The sequence below is a fragment of the Cibotium barometz genome, chromosome 15 (genome assembly GCF_041138505.1).
Source record: "Cibotium barometz isolate CiBa-2024 chromosome 15, ASM4113850v1, whole genome shotgun sequence".
In the NCBI taxonomy this organism is placed as follows: domain Eukaryota; kingdom Viridiplantae; phylum Streptophyta; class Polypodiopsida; order Cyatheales; family Cibotiaceae; genus Cibotium; species Cibotium barometz.
This window is the reverse complement of record NC_141060.1, coordinates 16526610-16535773: the sequence shown is the minus strand read 5'-3', so window position 1 is coordinate 16535773 and position 9164 is coordinate 16526610.

The window sequence follows — 9164 nt, the reverse complement described above, 5'->3', positions numbered from 1 at the left end:
CCTTAAAGCCCTTATTTTTCAAGATTAAAATCTTAGATTACTAAATCATTGAGTTCTTAAAGGAATATTGCAAGAAGAAGGTTGTTATGCAAAATTCGATGTAGTTTCAAGAAAGTGTGCGAAATCTTGGTGCAATTTCAAAAAGTGTGCAGAATACAGTTACATAATATAGTAACTCTGCAGATTCAAGTGCAGAGAGTTGAAGTACAGTGAAGATTTGTTTCAAGATCAGTGCAGAATTGAAGATTATAGTGCAAGTACTGTTTTATTCTAGAATCTACGGTGCAAAATAGAGCAGTTTACAAATTATGTAAAGTTTATTGTGCTGAAATCAAATCTTGATGCAAAACAACAATAAGTGATTCTTGATCAAATCTTTCTAATTTTATCACTTTCTTGCAAAGAAGTTGGACAAAGATTATAAATCTATTAGAGTAGGACAAATTTACACCGATTAGTGTGATCTTGATATACTGCAAGTTAAGACAGCAAGAAAAGTGTTGAGAAAACAATGTTTCAAGCACACATTGTGGATTACGGCATTTTAGTACATTTTTCATCAAGAAAATGTTTAGTATGCTGTTCTATTATAGGGCATATAATAGAACAAGGCATCATATTTATGTCGAAAGCCTGTTAATGAATAATTGATGCAAAAGTGTGCAAGTTTAACCATTTCAAATGCATAAATTCAGAAACTTAGCTTGCTAACAATTGTGTTTGCAAGTATGGACTTGCTGGGAATTGAACCCAGTCCATTAGTATGAGCTAGTGTGCCCCATACACCATAAGGCCCTTACAATTGAATCAAATAGGCTGCAAGGAGTTTGAACATAATAACGCAAGGACAACAAAACAGAGGAAGATTATGCATCATTGTGATATTGTAAACACATTGTTTCATTTGGAATATCTTGATAGTTCTTCGACTAAAGGATGAGTAGCACAACAAAGATTGGTATTAATCCAAGTGATTAATCATCAATCTCAGTAAGTTGTAGCCTTTCTTGCATTGGCAGTGCCTTAGCTCTTGCAGGACACAACATAGTTGATATACAAGCTCAACATCATTTGTAGCAGCTACATCAAAGACAATCACAAGTTTTTTTTTCACTTGGGTTGTTAGCCTCACCATTGGTCAGCCACCAGCATGAGGAGAAATCATCGTGTATTAGAGTTCATGCTCATCTTATTGGTTCAACGTTCTCTCTTCACCGACGTAGTAAACAAACTAGCATAGCCAGAATAACAAGCATACAGTGGCCCTACTCTACCCAGGAATCCTCCCCGGAGAGTTAAGACACTGAAATTTCTTACACAATCAAGCAATGCACTAATTCTGAAGTGCCGAACAGACGACAAGAAGTTGCAGCAGCGTAGATCAGCGGCACGTTTTGTTTTATCAGCTTCACCATGACTAGCTCCAGTCAGCAGCGCAGCGCTCTTTCTTGTTGCTACCCTCAACAAAACGTCAGATAAACAACATAGAGAGAGGGTTTGATCAGACAATAACAAAGAGCCGCCAGCTCTCGTTAGGCTATTTTTGTGACCAACAGCGTTTCACCAAACACAACTGCACCAGCCCCGCCATCTCTCGTTAGGTGATGGTCTGGTCTAACGACAAAGTGAGGCGAGCGTGGGTGATCAACCTTGGCTAGTACTGTGATCACCTGCAGCGTTTTACGAAACACAACAACTGCAAGTAGCAAGCACCAGATCGTGCAGAGATCTACAAGGTCTTACAAGTTTTTTTTTTTCTGATGATGGGGCAACACTTTCGTCGCCTCTCTAAGACTTAGCGCGCGAGAGATCTACAGGTCTTTACTCGTTTTTTCATCGCCTCTTTGAGGCTCAGCGCAAAAGAAATGTGTGTTTAAACTTAGGGTTGATCCACACCCTATTCACTTCTATGTCTTACGCCCATCCACACCTTGTCTAGGCCTTTCACACCCACTAAAGTTTTCTTTCTTTATCCTTTCACCCATCCATTCCATACTCCACATTGCTCACATCCTTCCTTTTGTCCACTTCTGATTGGGCACTCGGCTATTTTGCACCTTGTAGAGCTTGTTCATAGTTTGGAGGGTCGCTCACACATTTGAGGTTCTCATACACATTACTTTTGGGAGTTCTTTCACACTGGTCACATGCTATGTGTGGGTAGTTCACATGCATTGTGAGTGTTATTCACACGCTTTAAGTTTCCCTAGTGATTGCTCACATGCACACATTACTATTGAGCTCATCGTGATTTATTTGTGCTTTTATAACCTTGATCTCATGCATTAGCACATTGTTGGGCTTGTGTCACACATTTGGGGGATTTTGTGGGTTCATGTACACACCTTAGGCCCTTATACGTGTTTTTTCACAGATGCCTCATACTTTGGAAATTTTGGATGTTTATATGGCGCCGAGGTGCAGCATTGTGTATGTATGCCATGCAGGAGAGCTATTTGTATATCATGATGATCAGATATTTAGCTCGGATGAGAAGGCATCATTATCATGCTATTTTAATGAGTGCAGAGCTATGTACATGCATGCATATTTACTTCCCTTTGTATGGGATCAGACGAGGAGCTATGGTGCACACTTGGATTTCATTGGTTGATTTGGGACCCTTTGCACATACCAATACTTATGGGAGGAGTGGTATGTGTGCAGGTATGGGTTTGATCCATATCATTCCACCGAGGATGATGATGATGTTTGTGATGCAACTATAGATGATTATATGGGTGATGATGATCATGGGGAGCATTCATGGAATCTTGTCATGATAGTATCAGATCCTTGGAGGATGTGTTTCCAGTTTTCTTACACTTTCACCGCTATCACAATGGTGTTTGCATGGGCCTTTATATTTTAGACGACTCACCTCGACATCGACTAGCCATCATCTCATTGATTCTCATTTACTTAGGCTAACTCATTCATTGTATTATGATGGGGATGATGAGGATGCTGATGTATTATATACACACACACACACACACACATGATGATATTGATGTATTGCACAGATATGCACATAATCATTGTGATATACGTGCACATGATGCCACTAACACATATGCACATGATGATGATGTATGCGATAGTGATGTGTGTGAGTTAGATCACGTGGGCATGATCTCGAGGGGCACAGATGGTAGCAAGCATACCAAGCAGTGACACTTCTATGCCTATCATCTTCGGATCATGAGGATACTCTAGTTGATCGTGATGACATTCTAGAGGATAGTGTGCATTTGATTAGTGACACATCCATTAGCACATTTGGGATAGGTGTATCCATTAGCGCACTTGAGAATAGTGATACTCTGCATACGAGTGACAGAGACACCTATGAGCATAGACCTGAGTTCCTAGTGTTAGATGTATTAGGCTATGCTTCTAGGATTTCTATGTGTGGAGATATCGCTAATACGATCACTAATTCTAGTATTCATAGCATTCCTGTGGCAATGTTCGTGTGGTTAGAGTTCATGTATTTGAGTAGTACTCAGGCATAGTGCATGTGAGTAGTGATGATTTTTCTCAAGTTAGATCTTGTAGGAGAGGTAGTATTATGCATATGGATCTAGAGAGCTTTGTATTTGATTTGGGCATTTTCCTAGATCAAGTGAATAGAGAGATTGACCTATCTTGGGATATAGGTTATACATGGATTCCATTGATGGACACAAACCATGATAATGATGATGATTTTAGAGATTGTGAGGATGACATGGTCACTGGTTTGATGGATGATGATCATATCCGTAGTAGATCATATGGCATAGATCTTGAGAGATTTGTATTTGATCTAGACATCTCCTTATATTCTATATTGTTGGAGATATCATGGGATGTAGGTCACATAGGGGCATCATTGATGGAGATAGACCATGTTTATGAGGATGACCTTGGAGGCCTTGGGGATGCCATATATGATGATTTAGGTCATGATAACATTGTTGGAGATATCATGGGATGTAGGTCACATAGGGGCATCATTGATGGAGATAGACCATGTTTATGAGGATGACCTTGGTGGAGGCCTTGGGGATGCCATATATGATGATTTAGGTCATGATAACATTTATCTTTCATGTGAGGATACCTCTTCATTTTTTAGTGTGATGATTATGATGATGCTGATGATTATATTGATATCTTGGATTATCATACACAAATAGAGGGTCTTGCACATGAGGATACAATTCATGGGTCGGATTACACTTTATGCACATATAGATGCAGAGGATCATGCCTTCGACTTTTCGAGTGGAGCTATGTGGGATGATGATGGCATGGGTTCCCATTTGATCTTACATGAGACCAACCTCGAGATGAGTTCATTTGGCTCCCATGGGTGTCTACATGATCCTATATTCTTTGGAGTTGGGATATTCATCTTTGGGTGCATTCTAGCCACTTGAGATGTATGGTGCATTCTATGCCACTTGAGATGTATGGTGGATGATTATGTGGAATGACACTCAGATGCACCTATCACACACCTTTGTCTTGGCCTACATGATGATTCTTTTGCACCATGACTATTCCACATTCCGACCATGAGTGATGGTTACATTCAGTGACACTATGGATGTCAGATTTGCATTATGGTCATCAGGATAGACTTACGAGTTTTCCCTTTGACCTAGGAGCTACTACGTCAACATCAGAGGTTTGTGATGTGCACCATATCTATCCGTTTGACCCAGGAGAATTGACCAGTAAATCACCCACATTGGCTCTCTATATTTTCTATTTGATCTATGTGGTTCGAGGGCCATTGTTTTGGAGTCTACACATTGGCTCTCTATATTTTCTATTTGATCTATGTGGTTCGAGGGCCATTGTTTTGGCTTGGATTTCTCTTATATCTAGGCGGATGCGGTTGTATAGATTACTTCATCTTTGGCATGACACTCATATCTTTTCCATTTGATCCTGGGAGAGCATTCGGATAGCTTTCACCATCGACCGTGATTCCTTATCTTTTCCATTCGACCCTGGAGGATACACGGTTAGCTTTATCATTGATGATGGTTCCTCATTCTCTCCATTCCATGTAGATTAATGTGGAGCCATTGTCCTCGAGTTTACACTGTTCAAGTAAGTTTTTTTTTTAAAAAATTTACTTCAAATTTTAATGACAAATGTTTATAAGTTATTTGTAGGTTGAGTGTTTCTAATAATTCCTTTATCCTTTCCCTTTGACCTTGGAGGTCATACTACTCATGTTATGGTATTGGGTCTTCCATGATAGTGACTTATGTCATGCTTTTTGGCCTTTGTATATAGTCTTTGTATAGGTGTGCACGACCACCCTTCGATTTTGAGGACGAAATCATTATAAGAGGGAATGCTTTGTAATGAAGGGATTTTAGTGAGCACATACATATGGGGGATGGGCCTAGGCACATGGGGCTTAGGGGCATTTGCACATATGTTGTGTAGGGCATATGGGGGCATTGGGACTATAAAAGGCACCGGCCCTAGGATATTGTACCTTTTGACATATGACCATTTGGTTATCTTCTTGCCTAGAGCAAGCTTCCATGGTGAGCTTCTCCCTTCTTGAGATGCTAGGATAGTGACCTACACCCTTGTTATCTACTCCAAGTATTGAGTGGGCCATGTAATAAAGGGGTTTTAGTGAGCACATACATATGGGGGATGGGCCTAGGGACATGGGACTTAGGGAAATTTACACATATATTATGTAGGGCATATGGGGGCCTTGGGACTATAAAAGTCACTAGCCCTAGGATAGTGTACCTTTTAACCTTTTGATATCTTTTACCCTTTTATGATGATATGACATCTTGTCTTCTTGGAGCTTATGTCCAAGCTTCCATGGTTGATTCATGGCAGTCCTTCTATGCTTAGGTGCTACTCCCTATGATGAGTGGCACATGTGTGTACTCCATGCTAATGAGTGCAGTGCCATGTGTGTACACTCCATGCTAATGGGTGCAATCCCTAGGTCCCCTTCATTGCACCTTTACAAGACCGTACTACTAATTGTGGCAAACACATTAGACATTCTAAAATGTGCACATCAAAGATGATGTATCCTTTCTTATCCATTAGCATCATGTGCTAAATAGCTCCATTGGAAATAGATCTTCCAATGTTCTTTATATAAACGTTGATATTTCTGTTTTTTTGGTAGCTTCATGATCAATTAAGTCTTCTTTCATGAGTAGCATACTGATCTTGCATCTCATGCAAGTTTCTCAATGTATAAGAAAGGGGCGAGGCAGGATGACTAGATGATAATTCTCTAGTTTCGTTATCCATATTCTCCAACTTGACATTGAGATCAAAATTAATGCCACTTGATGCAATATCTTACATGCCACTAGGAGCTTCCAAAGCAATGGAAGATGATGTTGACCTAGATGCATCTCCTTGGGCTTGTTTCTTTCGAGAGAGTGTGGTAGATATGCTTAGCTAATGCATATCTTTCTTAGGGCATCCCCTTTTGGATGAAAAAGCCAATTGTAAAGACTATAAAAAGTATACATTTTTTAAAATAAAATATTTCTCTCTCTCTCTCTCTCTCTCTCTCTCTCTCTCTCTCTCTCTCTCTCTCCCCCCCCCCCCAAAATGGAACCCAAAACAACTAATAAATAACTTATAAGTATTTTCCATTGAAATAAATAACTTATTAGAAACACTCAACCTACAAATAACTTATAAACATTTATCATTGAAATTTGAAGTAAATTAAAAAAAAAACTTACTTGGACGTGTAATTAACACTTAGCCTAATGATGGGTGTGGCGTTCTTAGTCAAATGATAGCGGTAGGTGGTGGAACTCAAAAGTTAGACTCTGGGAGATGAATGAGGTTGAGGGTGGAGTGGCGAGCCCCTTCACCTGTGTGGAGGAGCTTGAAGAACGTGTTTTAGCCAACAACAACGCATCATTAGTAGTGTATTAGTAAAGTATAATGATGAGAATCCTAGATATTTTCCATTCATGGATGCCAAAAGCTTGGAGCACATACCTGCCAAATGCTTGGAGCACATAACCATCAATATTAGTAGAGTATAATGATAAGAGGAATGCTCAAGGTCAACTCCCCATCTTGTGAGAGGGGAGATGCAAGCCCATATGGCAACAATCAGTGCATTCGAGGACAATAGAGGACATGAGCCATGGATTGGGGACTCAAACCCCAACAACAATGGGCTGCGAGAGTCGAGATTCTGGGATGATAAGGCTAGCTAACACGAAATAACACGTCACATGTGTTACATCGTTATTACAACTCGCTGTTTTTCTTACTAGCGAATTGATTACACACTCTAGGTGGTCTACCATCTAAGGTCTTCTTCTCGACTTCCAACAGTTGTTGACGGTTGGTTTTGGGCTGCGAGAGTCGAGATTCTGGGATGATAAGGCTAGCTAACATGAAATAACACGTCACATGTGTTACATCGTTATTACAACTCGCTGTTTTTCTTACTGGGGCGAATTGATTACACACTCTAAGTGGTCTACCTTCTAAGGTCTTCTTCTCGACTATCCCAACATTTGTTGACTGTTTTTCTTACTGGCGAATTGATTACACACTCTAGGTGGTCTGCCATCTAAGGTCTTCTTCTCGACTATCCCAACAGTGTTGACGGTTGGTTTTGGTCACTAGTGTTGCTTGGAGAACAAGTCACAACAACTACCAATACCTCACCTGAATGCAAGTTACAATGCCACTGTTACGCTAGTACTCGCCTGGCTTGTTCTACACTTTGCATCCTCCTGATCTCTATTTTCGAGCAAAACTTGCTGGTAGTATGTAGGGAAACACATTATACATATTTAGAGCAAGGGTTGAGAATACTAGGGTAGGCTATATTTGGTTCATTATTGTTCAATCCTTGACGCTCGCCCATCTGGCATCCACACCTTAAGGCTTGGAACTTGGAAGTTGGATGAACAACGTTTGCCCAACTGGCATCCACACCTTGGAATTTGGAAAGTTGGATGGGCCTGATTTTTGATGACTTTATATTTATTAATCAATATTATTTTTTAAAATTTTCTTAAAAACTTACCCTTTGATAGAAAAACTAAAATTTTTGCATTTCTTTGAGAAGGGTTGAGAGTTCAATGGGCCACACAACTTTTATCTGTGTTGTATTAATTAAATGCCACCGACGTGGCATTTAATTTATACAACACTATAACCTAAGCCTACCTACCCCACCTAGCCACCCTGCCTCTCCCCCTGCCTAGTTACTCCAGGGCCCCACGCCACCCCCGGTCTCCTCCCCTTGCCCATTCTCTCAAAGGGGTCACAGTAGAGGAGAACCTTACATCAATTTGTCTCTCAGCAGCCGTATGCCACTTTCTCTATCTACCTCAATCGTAATGTCATCATTATCTGTTGGTAGTATCACTTGCTCCATTCCCTCTCTATCTCATGCGCCCTCTGTAGCTTTTCTTGCTGAGCTATGGTCGCGCTCTCTTTCTCTCTCTTTAATCTCTATCCGTTTTGTTGGTCTTGAGGACCCAACCCATTACACGATGAGATCAGGGAGGAGAGAAAAGGGGTGGAGGATTAGAGGCATGGAGATGGTGAAGGAGTTGTTGTTTTCTGGTTGCAAACTGAAGACGACCTCAAAATCATCCTATAAAGGGAATAGTAACAGGTAAGACACATTGCAAACAAAATCAAGGAAATTATTCTCTTGCTAAAAACATATATTTAAAGATTTGCTACATATCCTTGCAAACTCCTTTAGGTAACAAACACCAATTAATTAATACTATCCTCAAAAACGTTTTGGGGCCACTTGCATAAATAAACACCAATTAATTAATACTCTTACTAGGCCACTTGCAAAAATAAGCCCCTACTGCACCCGCCCTTTGTACGTATCCAGTGCGATTCGAATTACGCTATATAACCATCGTATCCCCTGGCTTGTCGGGTCCCGTACCTTACACGCGCTTCTTGCCCATTTGCCCTAATTCTCTAGAGTGCGTTAAAATTTCTCCCTATCTTTGACTCATTCATTAATTTATTTGTCAATTTGCTACATACATATCTAATATCTATCCTTGCAAACTCCTTGGGTAACAAACACCAATTAATTAATACTACCCTTAAAAACGTTTTGGGGCCCTATTGGGCTACTGCACCTTTGTACGTATCCA